Raw genomic sequence first — 13057 nt, 5'->3', positions numbered from 1 at the left:
CATGTTAGTAATAGTTTGGTTCGACTTTTTGCACTTCTGCTTTAAGATGTAGGGCTTATAATAAAATCTTAGACTTTCCGCCTTCTTTCATAATCAGATAAGATTTAGGGGTATAGTTCCTGTGGACAGGTTGAGTATAACAAGTGTAAATGTGACTAAAATGTATTTTATGTGTAGGAGATTAAGAGCGGTAGATTATGGTAGATTATATTACTATATGTAACCACCCCCTTATCCTCTCCCTTCTTTACTGGCACTGCTGTGACTTCTAGTCAATGAAATGTGAAAACAACCTATATGTGACCAGTCCTAGCCAATATTTTAAGTGCAACTTTATCATTCAAGTAAGCCTCTTGGGTTTCTGCCCTCTGCTATGAAAGTGTGTCCCTTTCTTAACCGGAGTTCCCTAAAAAAACAAAATCTGAGATGAAAAAGATTTACTGAAGAATGCTCTCTAAAGAAACCACTGTAGGGAAGCATTAAAAAGCATGAACATGGGGCCCCCTGGGTGACTCAGCTGAGCATCTGACTCTTGATTTTGGTTCAGGTCATGATCTCAGGATTGTGAGACTGAGCCCTACATGAGGTTTTGCACTAGGAAGGAGCCTGCTTGAGATTCTCTCTCTCCTTCTCCCTCTGATCACCCCTCATTCTCTCTCTCTTTCCAAGCAAGCAAGCAAGCAAGCAAGCATGAATAGGCAAAGGAGGAGCCTGAAACTTAGAATATGGCAACTGCGACCTCAGTTGGTCTTAAGGGGACTTCTAGGGCTGGGATGGCTTTCAGAGTTGTCCTAAATTAAGGCAAATGGACCAGGTTTTTGTACCCAGGCATGAGCCAGTCACTGGCATGGGCATCAGCCAAGAGGAGGCATAACCTTGCCTGGGACAGTTCCATCTACAAAGGGAAGCTCCCCAGTGAGGGATGACCTCTGAGCCATCAGCAGCTGATATATCAAGCAAACATGGGTAAGTATATAAAGCTCTAAGCTGGTAGACCTTGATGGAGCACCAGAGTATATACTACATTAGCTGTACCTTTACCTTAAAGCCCAGAATGAAAAGCCATGTGAGGAGACACCTGGGTGGCTCAGCAGTTGAGCGTCTGCCTTTGGCTCAGGGCGTGATTCTGGAGACCCGGGATCGAGTCCTACATCAGGCTCCCTGCATGGAGCCTGCTTCTGTCTCTGCCTCTGTCTGTCTCATGTGTCTCTCATGAATAAATAAATAAAATCTTTAGGAAAGCAAAAAGAGAAAAGAAAAGCCATGTGGAGAAGGCACACACAGTCAAGCAAGAGCATGGTAGAGAACACTGCTGCCCCACCTCTGACCCATAGCTTTCAGGTAACACAGGTAAGTAAAATTTGTCCTTAGAAGCTAATGAAATTTTCAGAGTATATCTTACTAAAGGAAAGCTGACTGATACATTTATAAAGCAACATAAAGAAGTAAAACCTCACATTTTAAAAAATACTAATATTTTTTAAATGTGATTTTTTTTAAGATTTATTTGAGAGAGAGAGACAGAGCATGAGTGGGAGGGGCAGAAGAGACGGAGAAAGAATCTCAAGCCAACTCCATCTGAACGCAGAGCCTGACGTGGAGCTTGATCTCACTACCCTAAGATCACAACCTGAGCAGAAACCAAGAGTCGGATGCTTAATCAACTGTGCCATCTAGGCGCCCCTAATTGTGTTATTTTTTAAAATTATAATACATATGTATGTATTGCTGCTGCATAAACTACCCTGAAACTTAACAATCTAAACACAATTTATTTGCTGTTGATTCTGAATTTGACTTGAGTTCAGCTTGGTGGTTTGTTTGCTAGTTTTGCCCAATGTCACACATGTAAGTCAACCATCCAATGGCTTAACTGGGATGGCTGACCTTCCATGACTGACTACCAATTCTGGCTATTAGCTAATATTGGCTGTAGGCTTGTCTTTAGGTGGCTTCTCAATCTCTGAAAGGTGGGCCTGAACTTCCTTACATGGAGGCTTCAAGGCAGGAAGAGAACAGGAACATAAGCTCCCATCACCTTAGAGCTTAGGCTCAAAATCCACAATAACACCACTTTGGTTACTTTTTATTGATCAAACTCAAAGGCCAGTGCAGATTCAAGGGAGAGGGAAGCAGATTCAAGGGAGAGGGAAACAGATTCCTTGCTTAAAGACAAGAGCAAGTCACCATGCAAAGTGCCAAGAAAGGTATTGTTGCAGCCAACTTTGCAAAAAGTCTCCCACAGGGCTTATGTGTGCTTTATCATTTTCTAAAGGTATTTTTCTCTGAAGATCAAATTTGATCAAGTTTATAGTCACTTTCCCTGCCCCTGTAAAAAACCCTGCAAACAAATAAATGTGATCTTTTCAATTAGAGACAACTGAAAACATTTACCCACTAGGGGTCAGTACAGAAGAGTCAATTCAAAAATACAACCGGAAAGCAAGAAAGAAAAACTAAGAAAAGGAAAAGAAGGGGAAGGAGAAGGAGGAGGAAGGATTGGACTCACTTTAAATCATATGGCATATTAATCCAATGAACAATCCAAAATTCCTCCCCTTCATTTACTCTCTTCTGCTTGAATGCTTAACAAAACATTTGTATTTCTTAGGAGTTTTATGATTTGCTATTAATTCTATTCCTTACTCTAGTCTACGCTTTAGGTGGTATGTGTGTGGCTGTGTCTGTGTGGTCAAAGTGGGGAAGGAAGAAGAACAAGGACATAATCAGATTATTAATAATCAAATGGAAGAAAAAAATGAAGATTCGGGAGGAAAACCCTGAAAGTAATTTCTAGAAAAATGACAAAAGAGATTTCCAAGCAAGTCATAATGCAAAACCATTTACAACAGCAGACAATTATGGCACTATTAGACTAAAAAGAGAAATGTCTATATTCTAGAATTTCCCATTATATGGAAAGATGCCCTCCACTTATAAGCATCTTCACAGAATATGTGGTTTGGTTTCAAATAAAACAAAAGCCATATATTGAGACCCTTCCGTTCTTTTTAGAAACGAATACTGCCACTAAGTACCACACAATCAATTTCAGAGTGGTAATTTCTGTTTAACATCGGTGAAATAATCCAATAAATTAGTACTAAATATAAACATGTATATTTTTCCATTGCACATGAGAAAATTTTTATTTAATAGCATGAGAAAGTGAGAAAGAAAAAAACCTTTGACCACAACCTTCAAATTTCAAAATTCTACAGCTGATGCACAGAGTCCTTGGTTGTTTTTTCTTAGCAGAATAAAAGAACTCCTAGTAAAGCTTCACCAAGAATAATTGAGAAATATGATAAATTGCCTAACATATAAATGTAAATATTTTTGTAGGCAAAGGGAATGGAAGAGCAGTACTGTCTGCTGTAGCACACACCCGACTTTGGTACAAATATGCTTTATGTATTCCAGAGCCTTCAGAATATTCACTGGAATTGGTAACGACTGGTAATCAGCAACTTTTCTGCTGCTTTATATTCACAGAAGCGGCCAGTCCAAGTGAGTAGCAGCCATCAGATTAGATCACTAGCTATATTGTTCGGGTTGATTTTAATTGCCTGGAAAGGGTCATTACCATCTTCTGCAATATGTTATTTTAAAGAGTGGCTATTTCTATGTAAGAACAAAAATGGACCAGAGTCTACTAGTGTTGGAAAGTACAAGGAAGTATTCAGTAGGATCTTGGCCCTGGTGGCGTAAAAATCCTGCCCAAGTTTGATTACATTAACAAACAAACACACTTACCTGCAGAACTTCTTAAAACTAATATGGAAAGTCAACACAGATTCCCAAACTGATGACCAGAGAGAACGACCCAAATGTCACATCCTGCTTTATAAAATGCCAAGACTTCTGTTTCCATAGCAACTTTTACATATAGGCAACTCCAAGGTGAGTGAGTTCATGATATTTAAGAGCAACAAGAGAAATATTTGCATGGGAAAAGGTCTATGGAAGTAGGGTATTTGAAACCTGGAGGACACTTACAAAATTATTACATTAGTGTATGTTTAAAATGGGAATGGCAGCTCTCTAAGGATATTTGTTCTTTAATTTAAACCCTAGATATATGATTCTATACGAGGGATAAAACTGCATAGAGCTATAAATGCACTCATAATCAGGTTTAAAAATTATAGTGATAGCATAAATAAGATCTGTTGTCTTGTTAACAGTAATGCACCAATGTCACTTTCCTGATTCTGATATCATGCTACAGCTAATATGCAATATCACCATGGGAGGAAGCTGGGTGAAGGATACACAGACTTCTCTGTATTATTTTTGCAACTTCCTATGAATCTAATTACTTAAAACCCCAAAGTTTAAGGGCGACTGGGTGGCTCAGTCAATTAAGCATCTGCCTTTGGCTTGGGTCATCATCTGGGGGTCCTGGGAAGGAGCCCTTCGTCAGCCTCCCTGTTCAGCGGGGAGTCAGTCTGCTTTCTCTCCCTCTGCTCCCTCCCCCCTGCTCGTGCCCTCTCTCCTGCTTTCTCAAATAGATCAATAAAAAAAATCTTTTAAATACATAAACAAAAGAAAAAGTTTAAAAATGTAAGTTACCAGGTCTCATCCCCACAAATAACTCAGAAAGTCCTGTAAGGACCAAAGAATTTCTCTTATTTCAACAGAACAGTTAATGTTTCTAGAAAGGTCATAAATTGGGAAAAAGTGAAAAGGATGTGGAATATTTTCTGTGGTATAAGGGTGCCTTCTATTGAAGGACAATTGGTGAGATTGTTTCACGCCCCCAAGGCATCCCCTCCCACTCACCTTTTTATTTTTTTTAACTATGTAGCTATTTATAGTTTAGGAAGATGTACTTTTGATTTGCTGTGAAGCATTTAGTTATTTCTCTCATATTCAATGTTTTACTCTAATCAATAATGGATTTTGAGAATTCCAAATTACCCCCATTGCACTAAAATATGCCACTTACATCAAGGACCAGCCATTGGTACTACCTAAGCTTATGCCCGCCCCCTATAGGGCATATGTCTGTCAAAGAATTTTCAAAATTCAGACCATATCCAGATAACTATCTATTGTCAACTAATAATTTGTCATCCAGAAATTATGCAAAAATACAATAAAATCTTTAAAGTATACAGTAAAAAATTTTAAGTCCAATAAAAAAGGCCTAATACAACTACAGTAGAATTGCATGTAAATAAAACAGATCAGATCATCCTCCTTTCATTCCACAAATACTCACCAAAATCCTAATATGCTGTGCCATTCCACCCACAGACTATCAGGACAGACAGCTACTAAACAATTGCACAATACCAATTAAAGTCTAATCCATTCTCCTTCTAGAGAAAAAAAATTTAAAACACAGTTGAGAGCAGAAAGCATGCAACTGAAACCTTGTCTAGAGGACACCAAAGGCTTCTCAGAGGACTAGATAGGTGGGTATCACCTAGACAAATGGTAGGATTAGAATTAAGGAGCTTTCCTGGCAAAAGTAACAGTGAATTAAGAGTGGATATGAGCTGAGATGTGAATGAAGGGCTCTGAATGGGAGCCATGGATGCAGGACCCTTGAAGATAAAAGCATCATCTTGAGTTTTTAAGAAAGTTTTTTTTTAAAAAAACCCTGCAAATTGGAACTTCAAGTATGGGCAGGAAATAAAGGGAAGAAGTCTGATGCAGACAGGCTCCATCACTGGCATTTTTTTCCTCTAGGCAAAGGATGTCCAACAATACAAGGTTTGTGGCTCATGGATTAACACAGCAGCACGTGTCAAAAAGACTGTAGTTAAGAAAGGCAGTGGGGCAGAAGGTGGTTTCTTAATCTACTCCATCTAGGTAAGAAGTATAAAGGGTATAAAGTGCTTGGAACCTGGGCTGGTGCCTAATTACACAAATATTCTTATATTTTTCATCAGTTAACTAGTTGCAAGGACGATAGAAGAGGGTGGTGCCAAAGACCATTGGTGCCCTATGTCTCGATGACCACAATGAGAATAAATGAAAGAAGATAGCACTATAAGCTGGAACCAGCTTGGGAGGGAAAAGGATAAATTCCAGTTTTGACATAATGGGTTTGAAGTAGCAGATACCCAAGAGCTCAGAGGGATCATGGGCAGGCGACAGGAAAAACACTCTCATGAAAAGTTAGCTGTGGACTTCTGCTGAATATGAACATTACTGACAGGATCTTTGTTCACGGGGGTGCTCGGGCCATGTTTTGTAAACTCAACACCCTCCAAAAGCATAGTTCTCGTGGGTTTATCAAACTCCACTGTGAGAAGGAGCCTCGGTGTCCAACGAAAGATGAATGGATAAAGAAGATGTGGTTTATGTATACAATGGAATATTACTCAGCTATTAGAAATGACAAATACCCACCATTTGCTTCAACGTGGATGGAACTGGAGGGTATTATGCTGAGTGAAGTAAGTCAGTCGGAGAAGGACAAACATTATATGTTCTCATTCATTTGGGGAATATAAATAATAGTGAAAGGGAAAATAAGGGAAGGGAGAAGAAATGTGTGGGAAATATCAGAAAGGGAGACAGAACGTAAAGACTGCTAACTCTGGGAAACGAACTAGGGGTGGTAGAAGGGGAGGAGGGCGGGGGGTGGGAGTGAATGGGTGACGGGCACTGGGTGTTATTCTGTATGTTAGTAAATTGAACACCAATAAAAAAAAAAAAAACAAAAAAAACAAAACAAAACAAAAAAAAAAACAAAAAAAAAATAAATAAATAAAAAAAAAAAAAAAATAAAATAAAATAATATTTTGTTTTGGCTGGAAAAAAAAAAAAAAAAAAAAAAAAAAAAAAAAAACAAACTCCACTGTGAGCCAGATACTCTGATAGGAGCTGCTTTGCAATAGTGGGCAAAACAGATGTGATAACTGCTTATAAGACGCTTACAGAATAGTAAATAAGGAGTCAGAGAAGGAGATAGTTTCAAGTTATAAGTGCTTTTGGGGATATGAACAAAAAGAAACTAGAAGAGGGACTCTAAAAAGAGGAGAGAAAATAGCCTTCTTTTAGTAAATGATATTTAAATTGTGACCGAAGGAATAAGCAATAGTCAAAAATGTGTGTGTGCGTGTGTGTGTGTGTGTGTGCATGTGTGTAATTGGGGGTAAAGACTAGAATGCGCTTGCAAGCAAAGAGATAAAATAGATCCTAAGGCTGGAAAAAGGTCAACAAAAGTGGAGACAATGAATCAAAGCCTAATGAGGTTCGTGTTCCTAAAAGCATGCCATGGGATGATGTTGGAGGGACAGGTAGTGTTTAAATCCTACACAGCTTTGTAGATCATAATTTATAGTTCTGAATGCAACAGAAAAATCATTTAAGTGCTTTGAGGAGAGGAATATTAATTAACTGACATTTAAAGAAAAAAATACTTCCCTGACTGCAGTGCAGAGAATTATTTGGGGAGAAAGGAGGCAGAGAAACCAGTGTCGTTATCTCAGGGAAGAAGACAGTGACTCAGAATAGGGCAACGTGAGCGGAGATGGAGAGAAGTGGACAAATGAGACAAACATTAGAATCAAAAGGACCACACAAGATTTGAGTTACACTAGTTCCCCAAAATAAGAGTGTCTGAAGTATGGAAATGGTCCCAAGAATTCTTGGTCCCAAAGACAGTATAGGAACAGGCTCATTTATCGCAATATAATCAAAGTGGTTTTTGAATTACAGTCTTCATCCCTTCAAATGTGAAAGGCAATCAAAGTCAAGCAACTTAGAAAAACAAATGGGACAAATTTGTTCTCCTGTTTCGGAACACAGAAAATTTACAAACTGAGTTATAAAAGCACCTAAAAGAGTGCTATGGGATTGCTATAACATGTATAATCTATTACTTAAAATGCCAATATGTCTGCAATAAGGAATATGCATACTTTCTGAATTATTTTATCCTACTTAATAAAAGTCATTTTTTTCCTTCACTTTTAGCAAGGCAGCTTCTTGCACAGTAAAGATTCTACAAATATTTACATTCCAAGTAGCAGAGCTGTTTGAGATGCTATAAAATTCTGCCAGCACTTCTATTACAAACCCTTATTTCTTGTTTATAACATGTACATAAAAGGGGAGAAATAAAAATGTACTATTGATTGAAACTTGGCATACAAAGTTTCAACTACAAGTTAGATTTCTCCTGCAGCAAATCTTCAAAAGAAATATTACACTATATTTAGTAGATAAATGAGGGGGGGCGAGGGGGAGGGATGGTGATATAAACTGAAAAACCACTTAGCATAGTTGATTTGTTCTTGAAATTTTTACACCAATTAGATCTGAGACCGGTATCTATTATCCCTTAACTTCAAAGAAATGTTCTATCTTCAACTATTTTGTGGACAGCCCAACACTCAATCATTGCCAAACATCTTTGCAAAAAGAAGTTTCTAAGGCAAGCGTAAGAAAGGAAATAGTCTGCCAGCATTAAGTGACTAATAAATACATTTTAAGACCATGGGGACACCTCCGAAATGCTCACCTTCAAAACGACAAAAAGGCTTTAAAAGTGAACTGGTAGTGATGCTGGAACCAGAGATGGCAAGCAAATATACACAGCATCAATGAATCCTCCTGCCATCTGATTATCTCCCAATGTATAGAGTTTACATTATTTTCTTGCCAATACCTTACTAACTGATGACTAGAAAACACAGAACTGAACCAGCACTAAGCACAATATAGTGATATATGGATTTGGCAGTTTTAAAGGGGCAATTATATCTATATACCATTTCAGCACAAAGCATCAAGAGTTAATGAGAACTTCAAGTTGCACACTTAAATTACGCAGTAAAAACTAGAAGATGTGTACTGAATGTGTGAGGAGTTGGGAACTTATAAAAGAGAAAGACACATATTTTGCGAGCAGAGTGAAGAGGCTATTAGTTTGTAATAACTAGGCATATATGAAATGTGACAGTGATAAAATTGAACATAAATCAGCAATGGAAAGGCTACAGCTTGCTGTCTGTAGCTAATCTTTGCTCCAGTTGAAATTGCTCAGCACTTTGGTCCTATTAAATGTTTTGCTGCCATTTTAAGGAACAATTGAACCATCTGGTTGGGTTGTGAAGGACGCTTAAAAGTTAGAGTTCTCCTGGAGAATGGGCTTAACGCCTTCATGTCTTCAGCCTGTTACTGATGTCCAGACGGGGCTGAATATTATTGTCTGAGGCAGCCACTGCCTGAATCTATTACCCTGCAAATCAATTAGCTGCTCCGAGTCTGTTATCCCACCTTCAGACAGGAGGGTCACACAAATGCATTGAGCCTCACCATTTACCTAAAATAAAAATGTGCAGCAATTTGCTCTATTTCCTTGGTGAACACTGTTCCTTTCAAGTGTCCTCAAACTACACGTTGACTCTCAACTGACTTCAAGTAAGCATTCAAAGACCAGTAATTCCTGAACCCGCTATTTTTGTAATTTGCAAGCAAACGCATTTCCATTAGCAAGGCTAAACCCTATCAGATGTCTTCTATGAACCACATTTACAAGAACCTGTCCCATTGCAACCAGTGACTGGCACATATTAGGCATTTTGTAAATGTTGCTCAAATGGGTATGAGTAGTAATCTACAGAGAACCTCCTCCCTAGTACCACACCCCACAAAGGGTTAAAATCACAACCTGAGATGCCAGGTGAAGGCAGCCAAAGTCGTGTTGCTGTTAGTAAATACAAGTAGCAAAGCAAAAGTAATACATTTGACTTTAGTATTGAGACATAATAGGGCTTCCAAAGGCAATTACTCCTTTCAATCACTGAAGAGCTCTGACTCATTGTTCTGATTAATTCCTGTTTTTAATCTATTTACAGATCAGGATTCTTTTTCAGCTAGTGTGATATTCATCTCTGTGGGGGTAAACAGAAACCACAGCTTGTAGAGTCCTCCTACTTAAAAAAAAAAAAAAAAAACAAATATTCTTGCTTAATCATTTTTAAATTATTTCTGGATTTACCTACTCACCATATGAGCTGGGGTTTCTGACCTCCCTCCTGAACATCACACATCTCCCCTCTCTGTGTTGCCTCCTCTAGCTATGTTTCCTCACATCGTGATTCGAGGTGGACAAACTGACGACCGACCCCCTTCCCAAAAACGTCTGTCCCCCTCCGTTTGGCTCAGACCAGAGACTATCTTCACCATGGTGGGTACCGTTTGTTATCAGATCATTCCTCTGGGCACATCTCCTTGTTGTAAATCAATAAGCAAATGCAATACAAGAAAAGGACACACGGATTGGTGAGTCGTGCGGGGCTCTGCACAAGCACAGCCCATAAGCTTGTTCGTTCATTTCAATCAACCAAAAAAAAAAAAAAAAAAATTCTGATGGTGCTGCGACTTGGGGGACCCAGTTGGCACTTCCCGGTTTTCCGTTCCTGATACTCTGTTACCTGCTTGCTTAGCTCTGCAGGGCTCCTTGAAGAAGGCAAAAGGCAGCCAAGACCGGGTCCGAGCTCCAGAAATCTGGACTACAGCCCATTCCAGAGGGGTGGGGGAAAAAAAAAAAAAAAACTGGCAAAACGCAGCAGCAGATCCCGTCCAAGGCTGCAGATTTGAAAGTGGAAAGAAAGAGAATGCAGCTTGGAAAACTTGATCGCTAACCGAGGAATCCTCTGCCGCGGGTTCCTCGGAGCTGGGGACCAGGGAGAGGTTTCCAGCAAAAAAAAAAAAAAAAAAGCTATCACATCCCGCCCCCCTCCCCAATCCCCCTGCACCGCGTCCCTAGGATTCCTCTTTCAGCACTTCTGAGGTCCAAACTTTTTCTTTCTTTCTTTTTCTTTTTTTTTTTTTTGTTTTTTGTTTTTGTTTTTTGTTTTTTTTCCAACTTCCCCAGCCAAATGCTCTGCGCTACGGGCTAGCTCGAGGGACCTAGCTCGCGTTCCCCCGCGCTAGAGGCGGGGTTGCAAAGTGTTCCCGGTCTGCACACCAATTCTGCCAATCTGCAGCCAGACGCATCTTTCCCTCTCGAGCCGTCGGGTGCACACCCCCCGCCAACAAACTTTAGGGCCAGGAGCCTGGAGGGCAGTGCGCAAAGTTTGCCTGGGCAGGTGGCTCAGCGCAGCGCCGCCCTCCCAGCGCGAGGAGCCGGGCGTGCCTGACTTACCGGGTCCCCGCAGCTCCGACTCGCCCGCCCGCCGCCGGCCGCCCTCCTCCGGGGCCTGGGGGGCCGCCGTCGCAGCGCCCCGGTGCGCGCCGTTCCCGGCCGAGCCCGCGGCGCCCGCCTCCTCCGCCTCCGCCTCCGCCTCCTCCGCCGCCGCCTCCTCCGCCGCCGCCGCGCGCCAGGCTGCTGTGGCTGCTGTGGCTGCTGTGGCTGCTGTGGCTGCTGCCGGCGCCGAGCGAGCGCTGCCTGCGCCTCCACCCACCGCCCGGGCTCGGGCTCCAGCGCGGGCACCGGAGGGAGGGGAGGGGGGCGGGCGAGAGGGAGGGGCGGGGAGCGCGGCGGAGCAGCCAACGGGGTCCCGCGCCCCGCGCCCCGCGCCGCCCCGCGCTCCGCCGCGTGCGCCCACGTGTGTCCGGCCTCCGCAGGGCCCTGGGCGGCGGCGGTCCGCGTGTCCCCGCTTGGCCGCCTCGTGTGCGCGCCGCTGGGGCCCCGGGGAGCACGGGGTTAAAGAGGTGGGGGGGGGCGTCCACTTCGAGGGGAGCCCCCCGCCGCTGCGCTCCCGCAAGCGCGCGGAGATCGCCGGTTTAACATCAAGGCGGATCCTTATCAACGGGTCACGGTGTGCCAGGTAGTGGACTGCGCAATTTAAGGGAATTAGTTCATGGCGTCCCCAGAGCAACCGTGAATCTAGTATGATTCCTTGACTTGATGACGAGGAAATTAATTGGCCCAAGGCCTCGGTGAGTCAGTTAGAAGAATAATTCACAACTGGATTGGGACAAGGACCCTGTGAGGGGAGGTACCGACGTCTTATTTTGTTTGCCTGTGTTCACTCAGGCGAGCGAAGCGGCTGGTTGGAGAACCTGGACTCGGAGTGAAAGCCTGCTGGAGTCCTGAACGCTTGCTTTGAACGGCTAGGCTGGGCTTACTTACTTCCAGTACCTGTGCAAAGGTGGCTCCGGGAGCTTTACTTGTAGTTGAAAAAACATTGGAACCAACCTGCCTGTTCATCATTAAGAGGGCGTCTAGCTAAAATAAAGTGGAACGCGTTGGAATATAAGGCAGCACCTATGGAGGGGGAGGCACATTTATTACCGGTGGCATGGAATGACCTTCAAGAAGCATTGTTAGGAGCAAAGTTAGTTCGGGGAACATATTTGCAGTTTTTGTGTTTATATGCACGTCTATGTATGCGTTTTTATGCAGTCACAGTTTCTAGAAGGATGGCCTAGGATACTGTTCACAATACCCCTTGTGACTAAGACTGTAACTGGGGCCAAGTTTTATGATTCTCTGACATTGTTTTAAAAAGTTATCCTAAGTTTACTTTGTCTTTATGAGAAACAAGGAATCTAGTCATGTTTGTTTAATTGGGCTTAATAGGTTCACAGTCTTGTCTCCTCTTCTCTTCCTGTGATTCCTCCTGCTGGTGACAAAATTCCAAATCAAGTGCAGCATCCTGAGGGGAGGAGATCTGAGAGGGGTTTAAGGGAAAGAGCTGCTTTGACTGCTCTTTCTCATTCTTCCTCTTTCCCGGCAGCAGCCCCGCCCACACACGCACACGCACACATACATACACACATACACACTCCTGCCCCAAATAAGTACCCCTACCTAGTCCCCTGCAGTTCAGAAGAGAATTTGATTTGTTGGGGAAACTCTTGCCAAGGGGTTTTAAAAGACAAAAGGCAGAACCCAGGTGCTTAAGATGCAGGGCAGTGCTCCCTTCAATAAACCCCGCAGGCAGGGCAGCACCAGCCACTCGGGCTGGCAGTTGGAACTCAGTCTAAGGCTTGAGCGAGGCAGGGATTGCCCCAGAACTACTTGAGAGTGATGCTCTCTTTCCCCATGAGCACCCAGCAGGGACCTGGAATGCACTAGATAACTTTCTCTGATGTTGGCCACTTTTGTCCAGGCTCTCACTTGATCAGGAAACTTTTCTTC

The 13057-nt window shown here is 42.4% G+C and overlaps 1 protein-coding gene across 3 annotated transcripts in view; it reads right to left on the bottom strand.

The window, feature by feature from the left end:
• CNTN3 (contactin 3) overlaps positions 1-11225 on the bottom strand; it is a 329505-nt gene extending 318280 nt beyond the window's left edge. For 2 of the 3 annotated variants that reach the window (XM_038565832.1, XM_038565835.1), the window contains exon 1: positions 11117-11225. The gene's annotated coding sequence lies outside the window, so the exon portion shown is untranslated. The remainder of the gene's footprint in view (positions 1-11116) is intronic. The other variant, XM_038565833.1, reaches the window with a different exon arrangement.
• Positions 11226-13057: the final 1832 nt, after the last annotated feature.

Source organism: Canis lupus, chromosome 20 (genome assembly GCF_011100685.1).
Source record: "Canis lupus familiaris isolate Mischka breed German Shepherd chromosome 20, alternate assembly UU_Cfam_GSD_1.0, whole genome shotgun sequence".
NCBI classification, from domain to species: Eukaryota; Metazoa; Chordata; class Mammalia; order Carnivora; family Canidae; genus Canis; species Canis lupus.
Note: the sequence above shows the minus strand (reverse complement) of the source record. Positions and strands in the feature narration are given on the sequence as shown.